Raw genomic sequence first — 14,253 nt, 5'->3', positions numbered from 1 at the left:
TTAATTGGTCCAAACTGGGCTGGTTAGAGGCTCCCTCCACCATTAATTGGTCCAAACTGGGCTGGTTAGAGGCTCCCTCCACCATTAATTGGTCCAAACTGGGCTGGTTAGAGGCTCCCTCCACCATGAATTTGCCCAAACTGGGCTGTTTAGAGGCTCCCTCCACCATGAATTTGCCCAAACTGGGCTGGTTAGAGGCTCCCTCCACCATTAATTGGTCCAAACTGGGGTTTTTAGAGGCTCCCTCCACCATGAATTGGTCCAAACTTGGCTGTTTAGAGGCTCCCTCCACCATTAATTGGTCCAAACTGGGCTGGTTAGAGGCTCCCTCCACCATTAATTGGTCCAAACTGGGCTGGTTAGAGGCTCCCTCCACCATGAATTTGCCCAAACTGGGCTGGTTAGAGGCTCCCTCCACCATGAATTGGTCCAAACTGGGTTTTTTAGAGGCTCCCTCCACCATGAATTTGCCCAAACTGGGCTGGTTAGAGGCTCCCTCCACCATGAATTTGCCCAAACTGGGGTTTTTAGAGGCTCCCTCCACCATGAATTTGCCCAAACTCTGCTGGTTAGAGGCTCAATCCACCCTGATTTTCAAAACAAATGTTGGTGCCAACCTCAACTTACTACAAGGGCCAAATTCACTGCTGGTGACAAGCTCTCTTCACTGCAAGTGCCAAATACACATGTTTCAAGGTGTTTTCCTACTGTCAGAGAGGTGGTATTGAGTGTGTAAAGTGTGTAGTTGTTAGGCTGTGATGTTGGGGTAATAGAGGGTCTTTGGTGTGTTAGATGCCCCCAGACATGCTTCCCCTGCTGTCCCAGTGTCATTCCAGAGGTGTTGGCATCATTTCCTGGGGTGTCATAGTGGACTTGGTGACCCTCCAGACACGGATTTGGGTTTCCCCCTTAACGAGTATCTGTTCCCCATAGACTATAATGGGGTTCGAAACCCGTTCGAACACACGAACATTGAGCGGCTGTTCGAATCGAATTTCGAACCTCGAACATTTTAGTGTTCGCTCATCTCTATACTCAATCAACCACTACTCGCTCATCTCTAGAGGTGACTAATGATGGTCCAAAAGAAAACCTTCATTTCTGCGATCAAGGACAAGCGAGATCAGACGCTCAACGACACCCCTGATATCTCCTCCGCATTCTTGTCTTTTTATTCTGACTTCTACTATTTAGACTCCTCAAAGTATCCACAACCGCAAAGGCCAAACTCACTAAATAAATCCTCGGCACCATAGCCCTGCCATCAGACCCACCAGCAGAAGCAATGGTGGCCCCCATGTCACTGCAGGAACTGAAGGAGGTGCTCAATGGATTCCCCATTGGCTGGAGACCAGGCCCACATGGTTTTCCATTATTAGACTACAAATCCTGTAGGGGACCCATCACTGTGGCTCGGCTTCCACTGACTTCAACCAATGCCCAGCTACTATATAGAGGCCGGAGTCAATGGCTTCCAGCGCTGGGTATAATCCACCAGTGCAGCACATTATCACCCGTATCTGTGACATTACTTTGGCTTTGTATAGCCTTCAGGGGTCATACATGATATGTCATCACAGCTTTACTACATGTAGATTTGCTCATCTCTGTTTATGTTACCTACCAGATAAACCAGTTAAACCAGCAGCGCCTGAAAGCCTAAGTCCTCTTACATAATTTCTAAGTACGTTGCGAGGATTCTGTGCCCTCAGGACTCAGTCTGGACTCAGATAGTTATTCTTTGCTTTAGTTTAGGAATTTGTGTACAATTTGTTTAGAACCTTAAAACTCAGAAGTCCCCACCAAGACATTTTGTGCTCAGGCGTCTCCTCAGACGTCAGAGTCTAATAAGTGGTGGCCCAGGAGAGGGAAAATAAGAAACACTTTTACTCACTATGTCCCACCTTCTCTGGGCATCTGGTAGTCACTTGGAGTCCTCTTCAGTACTCTTCTGACCTCTAGCTGATGTCACACTCACTCAGGGTCACCACACAGGTCAATGATTGGACCCTAGGGCTCGTAACATCAATCAGAGGCCAGAAGAGGCCTGACGAGAATTTCAGGAGACCTCCAGACGTTGTTAGGAAGCCTGGGAGATCTGAGATAAGGGCGGTATAATTGTCTATTATATTTAGCCTCCTCCCCTGGACCTCCATATAGACCTCAGAGTATAATAATACCACTTCTGCTTCTATCCCAAGACGTTCTGTACCCTAGTTGGGTAGTGCTGTGGAGCTCAGAAGGAGCAAGGGCTTAATTTTCCCAGAAATGCTAAAGATCAGGGATAGGAACTAGGGTTGAGCCGATGTTGAGATTTCAGGATCGTTTTTAAAATTTGATTTTCAATCATTTTCCAGCCGATCCCGATTGTGAAATTTTCTCGATCGCTGATCAGGATCTGATCTTTCCCAATCCTGATCACACAACCCTATTTAGGAGTTTATGTATTCTAGGCTTGAGCTGATCTTGAGATTTCAGGATCGTTTTCAAAATCCAATTTTCGATCATTTTCCAGCCGATCCCAATCGCGATCGTGAAATTTTCTCGATCACCAATCGGGATCGTTCCCAATCCCAATCGCTCAACCCTAACAGCAACATAACTATTCCAGCCTTCTATCGATCCACTTACTTTCTCAGGTCTCGCGCTGTATGATTTTCCTTCCAGGGACATCCCTGCAGAGAGTCAGCCATAGCAAAAAACTGCGAACTGCCCCATCTAGAAAAAAATTGTATGAGACTTTTTTATTTTCATGAATTAACATGCAACGCAGACAGACAAGTAACTGAAGGTATATAGTACATGTGTGTATATACAATGGCTGATCGGTCCTGGGAAGTCAGATGTCTTCTGGAAGAGCCCCCCCCCCCCCTCCCTATTTAATGAGGGTGTAAAAACCTGGCCGTCTAATAGTCATTCCTATGTTTGACACTATGACACACTTATCAGTATGTAAGCAACCAAGCGTGCCACCGGCCTTGCTTGTCAGTGTGTTCTAGGACCCAAGGGTTTATTTTTCTGCTTTCCTCGTGATGGTTGGTCATGTTACCATCATCATCATCTGCACCAAACTGCAACATGCCATAGGCTTTTTGCTCTTGACTCCCACCTCCATATTTGCACCAAGTCCCACTACCATTACTTATACTATTACCGCCTTGGCTATAAGTGCCACTAGTATTATCAGCACCAACTCTACTATGTATTTCAGTCCTGTCCTCTAACTCCGCCTGATCGTTCTCCACAACACACCAAATTCCGAGAGTTCATGTATCCATCAATTGGAACACTATGATGAATATTGACCTTAGCAGCATTGATGTCTCTTTGAAGAAACTGAACACTGGCTCAAAGTCACAGTGCCGCTGTCAAAAGTTCCATGATTCTGGTGTGATTGTTACGATGAGTAGGCCATCTAGTCCTCAATGTCAGCCGCTTCCTCCAGGATACATTGCTATGTAATATAACATCACTAGACTTCTGTAAAACCTATACTAGAGGCATAGACCAGACAAGCCTTCAATAGACTCCCAGTTGCCACCTCCCAATCTTGTTCTTGAGGATGGAGATCCCACCAAAAATGGTGGTGCCCATGTGTTGCCAGGAAAATGGTGCCTCAGTAAAGTTTGGTGAGATTAATTCACCTCGATCAGAGCGGGCACTGATCACCGTCATTGTCGCCGGGTCTCCACTGTGACCACTCAAGATCTGTCATCAGGTCTGTAGAATTAAGATGGATTGTTGTTTTTTTTCTAGGACAAAGACTAAAGTATAATGGGCTGTGTAAGGGAACAGAGAGTCACTAATGGTGTGGTAAGAATGCCGACTTGCTCCAGGGAATTGGGTAACCATGGACAAATGAGGGCCACTGCGCGTCAATCGTCACTTCACTTGGACACTGACTGATTGCGTCTAACAGTTACAATTGGTTGTAAATTTTCATCTTCAGCCTTAGGCTACAGTATTATGACTATGTCTACATACCAACAGGGGGACGATTTCAACACAGAATGTCCATGGGACTGGAAAAAGTTTACAAATCACCCCGAGACGGATTTCATAACAGAATGTACTCGATTAACACTCAGATGACAACCGAATGTGGGCGCCATTGACTTCAGGTTGGGGTTCTGTTTCCCAATTTTCCGATATCACATTGGAAGGAATGGAGCACGGGTCCCTGCACTTGGAGAACCTCTTGGTGGTGTGAATGAGGCCTTAGACTACATTCAGATGACCATACATGGGAGTGTAAAACTAAAGAACCAGTCCATTTTTCTCCACCATTTTACATCTGTGTGAGACCCATTTCCATGAAGCCCTCATAGACTGGAGTTTATTGCAAGATCCTTGAAAATGGCCTATAAAGAATCGCCCCATTGGAATCATACAATGGCCATGTTTGACCTTTGTGTGACTACGGCCTTAGCATTGCTGACTAACATGAATCTCCTGGTTTTACTCACTTGTTCTTTTTGTAATTCGGTAAGGCGGCTTTCAGGTGCAGACACTCGGCCTTGTGCAGCTTCCTGGACGTTCTTCTTGACCTTAACACGAGACAAGAGATTGGTTCAAGCTGAGACTGTCAGAAGGAATTAACCCTGACTGTGACTAGAGATGGGCGAACCTCTCAGGATTTGTTCTGATTCTGGTTCGGGTGACTCAGGTCCCTCATCTGTTTTTGGGTCAACCAGAAGTGAAATTGGAATTCTCTGGGGCGCCTTCTGACCTCAGAGAATGAAATGTGGAGGTGTAAAAAAATACATTTATACTCACCTTTCCTCACCTCTTTTGGGCCTTCTTGTGACATCATCCACCCGTGGGTCACCACTGAGGTCTGCGCCCATGTGCTTGCTGTGGCCCGATCACAGGTCTCAGCCGTGACCCTGGGAACACGATGTCACCAGCCATGAGGAAGCCCAAAAGAGGTAATGGAAGGTGAATAGGGTTGAGCGATTGGGATTAGAAAAGATCGGATTCCGATCGGTGATCGAGTAAATTTCACGATCACGATCGGGTTCCGATCCTAAAAATGATCAGGAACGGAAATCCGATCCCAATCGCTCAACTTATCTGCATAGATCCGCTGCCGCTCCCCGTTATTCTCGGTCCGGTCCTCTCTCATTCACATGCCTTCAGAGCACCGTGAGAATGGAGAAGGCGAGGCTTGTGGCTTAGGAGAGTGTTAGCGGGTACTGGGAGGGGAAACGTAACTGATACACTCACTTCTCCCCAAAATATAATACCACCATGTATGTCAGGATGAACCATTCTAGTTTGAGATGGATCTCCAATTGTTCGGTTTTGTTAAAAATTGTTGGAGCCGGTTCGCCCCCCTCTAGCTGTGATCAGTAGAGTTGGGGTCTGCTATCTTACTTCCATATGTAACTCGGACCGGCCCCTGAGTTACAAGGGATTGTCTACATTTGGACAGTCTCCTGGAGAGCACTGAAGGGGAGTGTGTCATAAGAAAATGACCTCTTGTATGAATCAAGTTTTTGTGTTATCGATTTACACTCACCTGCCACTTTATTAGGTACACCTGTCCAACTGCTCGTTAACACTTAATTTCTAATCAGCCAATCACATGGCGGCAACTCAGTGCATTTCGGCATGTAGACATGGTCAAGACAATCTCCTGCAGTTCAAACCGAGCATCAGTATGGGGGGGAAGAAAGGTGATTTGAGTGCCTTTGAACGTGGCATGGTTGTTGGTGCCAGAAGGGCTGGTCTGAGTATTTCAGAAACTGCTGATCTACTGGGATTTTCACGCACAACCATCTCTAGGGTTTACAGAGAATGGTCCGAAAAAGAAAAAACATCCAGTGAGCGGCAGTTCTGTGGGGGGCGGAAATGCGTTGTTGATGCCAGAGGTCAGAGGAGAATGGCCAGACTGGTTCGAGCTGATAGAAAGGCAACAGTGACTCAAATAGCCACCCGTTACACCCAAGGTAGCCAGAAGAGCATCTCTGAACGCCGCACAGTACGTCCAACTTTGAGGCTACAGATGGGCTACAGCAGCAGAAGACCACACCGGGTGCCACTCCTTTCAGCTAAGAACAGGAAACTGAGGCTACAATTTGCACAAGCTCATCGGAATTGGACAATTGAAGATTGGAAAAACGTTGCCTGATCTGATGAGTCTGGATTTCTGCTGCGACATTCGGATGGTAGGGTCAGAATTTGGCGTCAACAACATGAAAGCATGGATCCATCCTGCCTTGTATCGGTAACGGTTCAGGCTGGTGGTGGTGGTGTCATGGTGTGGGGAATATTTTCTTGGCACTCTTTGGGCCCCTTGGTACCAATTGAGCATCGTTGCAACGCCAAAGCCTACCTGAGTATTGTTGCTGACCATGTCCATCCCTTTATGACCACAATGTACCCAACATCTGATGGCTACTTTCAGCAGGATAATGCAATGCCATGTCATAAAGCTGGAATCATCTCAGACTGGTTTCTTGAACATGACAATGAGTTCACTGTACTCCAATGGCCTCCACAGTCACCAGATCTCAATCCAATAGAGGAGCATCTTTGGGATGTGGTGGAACGGGAGATTCGCATCATGGATGTGCAGCCGACAAATCTGCGGCTGCAACTGTGTGATGCCGCCATCATGTCAATATGGAGCAAAATCTCTGAGGAATGCTTCCAGCACCTTGTTGTATCTATGCCACGAAGAATTGAGGCAGTTCTGAAGGCAAAAGGGTTTCCAACCCGTTACTAGCATGGTGTACCTAATAAAGTGGCCGGTGAGTGTATGTTTTAAGAAATTTTAGTGTTTCTTTTCCCCAATTTCCATCAGTTCCAGCTACGGCCACTAAGAAAACATAGTCTGACCGTTCCTGACTCTTGGAGAAGGACGATGGGCCATTGACACAACGGTTTGGAGTAGACTCTATTGTCTGCTATGGGAAAGTTTAGGAGACCTGCGCTGTGAGTTGTGCAAGAGCAGGAGCAGATAAGATATCCAATCAGCCATTACAGCAGGTGGACTCTCTGTATTATCTACCGATACAGGACAGCCGATCACCCGTGTGCTGAGAGGACAGATCGCTACATAATACCAGTAAACGCCAGAAAACTATTTGGCATAAAGGAAACAGTTCAAACTAAAAGATTTGTAAAATAAACTCAACGCACATTCTTAAAATATATATAATACCTAAAATAAAAACATAATGAAAAAAATGGGTCATTTCCTGGTATTACATTCCCTTTAAATGGAATCTGTTGTCACCAGACCCAGCATATCACCCAGCCCTGCAGATAGATAGGTTACTGTCACCAGAACCAGCATATCACCCCAGCCCTGCAGATAGATAGGTTACTGTCAAGAGACCCAGCATATCCCCCCAGCCCTGCAGATAGATAGGTTACTGTCACCAGAACCAGCATATCACCCCAGCCCTGCAGATAGATAGGTTACTGTCACCAGACCCAGCATATCACCCCAGCCCTGCAGATAGATAGGTTACTGTCACCAGAACCAGCATATCACCCCAGCCCTGCAGATAGATAGGTTACTGTCACCAGAACCAGTATATCACCCCAGTCCTACATATAGATAGGTTAGTGTCACCAGAACCAGCATATCACCCCAGCCCTACATATAGATAGGTTAGTGTCACCAGAACCAGCATATCACCCCAGCCCTGCAGATAGATAGGTTACTGTCACCAGAACCAGCATATCACCCCAGCCCTGCAGATAGATAGGTTACTGTCACCAGACCCAGCATATCACCCCAGCCCTGCAGATAGATAGGTTACTGTCACCAGACCCAGCATATCACCCCAGCCCTGCAGATAGATAGGTTACTGTCACCAGAACCAGCATATCACCCCAGCCCTGCAGATAAATAGGTTACTGTCACCAGACCCAGCATATCCCCCCAGCCCTGCAGATAGATAGGTTACTGTCACCAGAACCAGCATATCACCCCAGCCCTGCAGATAGATAGGTTACTGTCACCAGACCCAGCATATCACCCCAGCCCTGCAGATAGATAGGTTACTGTCACCAGAACCAGCATATCACCCCAGCCCTGCAGATAGATAGGTTACTGTCACCAGAACCAGTATATCACCCCAGTCCTACATATAGATAGGTTAGTGTCACCAGAACCAGCATATCACCCCAGCCCTACATATAGATAGGTTAGTGTCACCAGAACCAGCATATCACCCCAGCCCTGCAGATAGATAGGTTACTGTCACCAGAACCAGCATATCACCCCAGCCCTGCAGATAGATAGGTTAGTGTCACCAGAACCAGCATATCACCCCAGCCCTGCAGATAGATAGGTTACTGTCACCAGAACCAGCATATCACCCCAGCCCTGCAGATAGATAGGTTACTGTCATCAGAACCAGCATATCACCCCAGCCCTGCAGATTGATAGGTTACTGTCACCAGACCCCGCATATCACCCCAGTCCTACAGATAGATAGGTTACTGTCACCAGAACCAGCATATCACCCCAGCCCTGCAGATAGATAGGTTACTGTCACCAGACCCCGCATATCACCCCAGCCCTGCAGATAGATAGGTTAGTGTCACCAGAACCAGCATATCACCCCAGCCCTGCAGATAGATAGGTTAGTGTCACCAGAACCAGCATATCACCCCAGTCCTACAGATAGATAGGTTACTGTCACCAGAACCAGCATATCACCCCAGCCCTGCAGATAGATAGGTTACTGTCACCAGAACCAGTATATCACCCCAGCCCTGCAGATAGATAGGTTACTGTTACCAGAACCAGCATATCACCCCAGTCCTACAGATAGATAGGTTACTGTCACCAGAACCAGCATATCACCCCAGCCCTGCAGATAGATAGGTTACTGTCACCAGAACCAGTATATCACCCCAGCCCTGCAGATAGATAGGTTACTGTCACCAGAACCAGTATATCACCCCAGCCCTGCAGATAGATAGGTTACTGTCACCAGAACCAGCATATCACCCCAGCCCTGCAGATAGATAGGTTACTGTTACCAGAACCAGCATATCACCCCAGTCCTACAGATAGATAGGTTACTGTCACCAGAACCAGCATATCACCCCAGCCCTGCAGATAGATAGGTTACTGTCACCAGAACCAGCATATCACCCCAGCCCTGCAGATAGATAGGTTACTGTTACCAGAACCAGCATATCACCCCAGCCCTGCAGATAGATAGGATAGTGTCACCAGAACCAGCATATCACCCCAGCCCTGCAGATAGATAGGTTAGTGTCACCAGAACCAGCATATCACCCCAGTCCTGCAGATAGATAGGTTAGTGTCACCAGAACCAGCATATCACCCCAGCCCTACATATAGATAGGTTACTGACACAAGAACCAAAGTATCACTCTATGTCTCTTTTTTCCCTTCCCTTTTTCCATCTATTTTCTCTTCTTCTCACTCTCTGTCACTTTCTCTTTATCTGTATGTATCCTTTATCCTCTCTCACACGGTCTCTTCTCTCTCCCACAGTCTCTTGCACCTCCTTGGTACTGACTTACCTATGACTGTTCTCCACTTGGTACTGTAGATTCTTGTAGAAGGTGAAGCAGGTCAGTACCAGGACCAGTATGAGGATGAGGTGTTGGCGACGTCCCATGTTGTCAGCTCCGTGTCTCGTTGTCACTCAGATGAGGACAGGATACAATGTGATCAGTGACACAGCATACCTGGGAGATAACTGGGGTAGGTGTGACCTACCTGTCCTGTTTAACACAATTACACACAATGTCCCTTATCAGAGAATAATCTCTGCTCATTCTTCTGTCTCATGTAGAGATGACAGTAACACATCTTGACATCATCATATGAAGACTCAGCTCCACCAAGAACAACATACAGTGTCCATATACAGCCCATTGAGTATATACTTCCCTATATGATAACCCCCACAGCCCCAGATGGTCAGTAATGAGTTATTATGGTTCTTGTGCTACGTGTCACATCTCAGAAATGTCAGTACTCAAGGTGTCCAGCAGAACATTGTTCAGACCATCCTACTACCTACGATGGTGCTTTCTTCTCATAGTGCCCCTTGGTGCCATCTTTTACTTATGCACCTACACTTGACAATCCACATGATCTACTTCCGTTGCTCCATGGGCCAGTTCTGATGATCATCTGTCCATTCAAGGTGCTTCAGAGGTGGACCGAAGTCAGCGTGGGTGCTCTGACTGGTTTATGACTACATCCCCCATATACATCCCTGTGTATACCGATAGCTTTCTATCGCAGCAAGTATTAAAGTGTTATTCTATGGGATCGGACTAGATGGTGTCGTCTTCACGACTGATACAAATCATTAAGGTTTGGGATCTCCTTACTTTGTTGGGCTGACTGGTTGTCCTTCCTTAGAATACTTTTAGTAGGTACTAACTAGGGATGAGTGATTTGTCTCGTCACTACCTGCCTTGTTTGTGTGTATTTAGGATTCACCACCTAGTAAATGTTCAGACTGCAGATAATCGAAGGTTATGGGGAAATGAGGAAACATAATAAACACTGACAGTCACCTTCTCTGACTTCTCTTACGCTTCCTCGTGACTTCTGGTATACAGTGTTGGCCAGAAGTATTGGCACCCCTGCACTTCTGTCAGATAATACTCGTGTTCTTCCAGATAATGATTGCAATCACAAATTCTTTGCTATTATCTTCATTTAATTTGTCTTCAATGGAAAACCACAAAAAGAATTGTCAAAAAGCCAAATTGGATATAATTCCACAGCAAACATAAAAAAGGGGGTGGACAAAAGTATTGGCACTGTTTGAAAAACCATGTGATGCTTCTGTAATTTGTGTAATTAACAGCACCTGTTACTTACCTGAGGCACCTAACAGGTGGTGGCAATAACTAAATCACACTTGCAGCCAGTTGAAATGGATTAAAGTTGACTCCTCCTCTGTCCTGTGTCCTTGTGTGACCACATTGAGCATGGAGAAAAGAAAGAAGACCAAAGAACTGTCTGAGGACTTGAGAAGCAAATATCACCTGATAATGGGGTCTCTCACGCAGGCCGCCCCCTTAGGTTATGTTTCCTGTAGACCATTTACACATGAAGTTTATTCGAAGACATTGTCGAATGAATCGTAAAACTCCGGCAGCCCCATAAATATTCGGCCAGTTCCTGTTTCCTGGAGATAGACCCATATACAGGAGCTTGGTAGGTGCACCGTGTGGGGTGCAGAGGTCACCATGATAAGATGGGACTCCTGGTTTTGAAGTCTTATCTACCTGCACAAGATATAGACGAGAAACCTCCCATAGAGCAGGAAGTGTCCGCGTATTATAGCGGCTTACTAAGTGCGGCTGGTACACTTAACCATTACTATATGAGCTAGGACCCGGCAGCCCTAACAGTCTCTGATCCCTGCGGATCCCGTGACTGCCAGGACAGAGGATTCTGCACCATGGCGCCACCCATAGCTGTGTATATAACGATCAGGATGTCAGGGATGGTAGTAACCTTCCCGGCCTTCTCTAGGGGAGCTCCGGCACAACGTGGAGCTGCTTAAGACTGCAAAGACGCACCGGTACATCCTTAGAGAACGAGACAACCACTATCTGAAAGAAAAACCCAATGGGCGGTCTCGGTGATCTCATACACTTCAGGATAGGTAGTGTTTGAGCTGTATTTTTTCATGACATAATGCAGCCGGGTATATGTAACCTGGATCACTGACATATGTGACTGGGAATAATACTGACATGTGTCTTACATCGGATACACATGATATACAGTGTCTTCCCTGGGATCTTTTGTGCTGCTCCAGGTTACCACTGAGGCAACATCATGAGTCTTTCCTGGAGGTATTCGATATGAAATGAAAATATAATGCGCACCAAGATGAATCTCGTGAGTTTCTCCCACTTTTAGAACTAACAATCATATACAAGAAGTGAAGCAGGAGGAGGAGGACATTGGGTGGTTTTTCTACATAGCTGACAGAAGAGGAGGAGCAGGAACAACCAGAATAGCAATGGAGAGATGAGGAGGATGAGGCAGGTGACCCTGACACACTGTGGCAGTTTGCAGTGGAGATTTATGCAGGGAGTCTCTCCAAGTCACGTTCGCAAATAGCTCGATGCATGCTCACTTGCTTGTGCAGAGATAGCCGAATTGTCACCATTCGGCAAAGGAATGACTACTGTCTCTTCACCATGTTAGATCCTCGCTACCGGTAAAAAATGGGGGCTTTTTTTTACACCCACTGAGATGGAGGACAAACCGAACTACTATAGAGACATCCTATGTAGCAAGTGGCCACTGCCAATCTGTGCCATTGTCCATCATCTCGTATGTCCGACTGAGGGGAGCCCTGAGCACTTAATTTGCACTGCCATGGCAGCTGTAGGTGGGAGGGGTGTTAGGAACACTATGGGTGGTGGCATACTTAGATGCACCCTGCCACCCACCATGGAAGATCCACTGGACTCCTGGGAAGTTACACTGGATTGGTGGACACAACTTACTGAATTTGCCCTGGAAAAGCTATCCTGCCCGGCCAGTAGTGTGGCATCACAGAGGGAGTTTAGTGCGGTGGGGGCCATAGTTACCTCAAGGAGAACTCAACTATCCAACCAAAATTTGTAGAGACTGACCTTTGTGCAGATGAATCAGGCATGCATCACCCAGGATTATCACCCACCAATGCCTGATGCATCACATTAAATCATCCATGATGCCTAACCCAAACCTTAACAAAACAGACCGGTTTCTTCTGGCTACCTGCCTCAACTACTATTCTGATGCTGCCACCTGATGCCACACATTTGATGCCAAGTGCTGCTTCTTACGTCCACCATCATCAGCGGGTACTGTTTGTGCCACCCACCATCCCAATCTGTTACCAGGTCACTCTATTGCCTCCGAAAGCTACAGCTACCTCCACATTATATAACCGTGCCACCCTGTGGCCTCCTCAGGCTGCTGCCATCTACTCATTGTGTCACCGTGTCACTGTATGGCCTCCTCAGGCTGCTGCCACCCCACACACTGTCACTGGGCACTGTATGGCCTCATAAAGCTCCTACTATCTCCACATTATGTCACTGGGCACTGTATGGCCTCCTAAGGCTGCTGAAAACCTCCCCACTCACTGGCGCTCTATGGACTACTAAGGCTGATTTTACCTCCACATTATATCACCTTGCCACTGTGGCCTCATCACTTTGTTACCCTGTCACTGTATGGGCTCCTAAAGCTGCTGCTACCTCCACATTATGTTAACGGCCACTTTATGACCTCCTCAGGCTGCTGTCGCCACATTATATCACCTCACCACTTTGTGGCCTCCTCACTTCTGCTACCTCAACACTATGCCACCATGTCACTATGACGCCCTCTCCACTCAGGGGAGCCAGGGGAGCGGTATAGGACACATATAGGACAGCTATAGGACAGCTATAGGACAGCTATAGGACAGGTATAGGACACGTATAGGACACATATAGGACAGCTATAGGACAGCTATAGGACAGGTATAGGACACATATAGGACACATATAGGACAGCTATAGGACAGGTATAGGACACATATAGGACACATATAGGACAGCTATAGGACAGCTATAGGACAGGTATAGGACACATATAGGACAGCTATAGGACAGGTATAGGACACATATAGGACACATATAGGACAGCTATAGGACAGCTATAGGACAGGTATAGGACACATATAGGACAGCTATAGGACAGCTATAGGACAGGTATAGGACACATATAGGACAGCTATAGGACAGGTATAGGACACATATAGGACAGGTATAGGACACATATAGGACAGCTATAGGACAGCTACAGGACACATATAGGACAGCTATAGGACAGGTATAGGACACATATAGGACAGCTATAGGACAGGTATAGGACACATATAGGACAGCTATAGGACAGGTATAGGACACATATAGGACAGCTATAGGACAGGTATAGGACACATATAGGACAGCTATAGGACAGCTACAGGACACATATAGGACAGCTATAGGACAGGTATAGGACACATATAGGACAGCTATAGGACAGGTATAGGACACATATAGGACACATATAGGACAGGTATAGGACACATATAGGACACATATAGGACAGGTATAGGACACATATAGGACAGCTATAGGACAGGTATAGGACACATATAGGACAGCTATAGGACAGCTACAGGACACATATAGGACAGCTATAGGACAGGTATAGGACACATATAGGACAGCTATAGGACAGGTATAGGA

Source organism: Leptodactylus fuscus, chromosome 5, assembly GCF_031893055.1.
Source record: "Leptodactylus fuscus isolate aLepFus1 chromosome 5, aLepFus1.hap2, whole genome shotgun sequence".
Taxonomy (NCBI): domain Eukaryota; kingdom Metazoa; phylum Chordata; class Amphibia; order Anura; family Leptodactylidae; genus Leptodactylus; species Leptodactylus fuscus.
The sequence above is the reverse complement of the archived record's forward strand: the minus strand, read 5'-3'. Positions refer to the sequence as shown.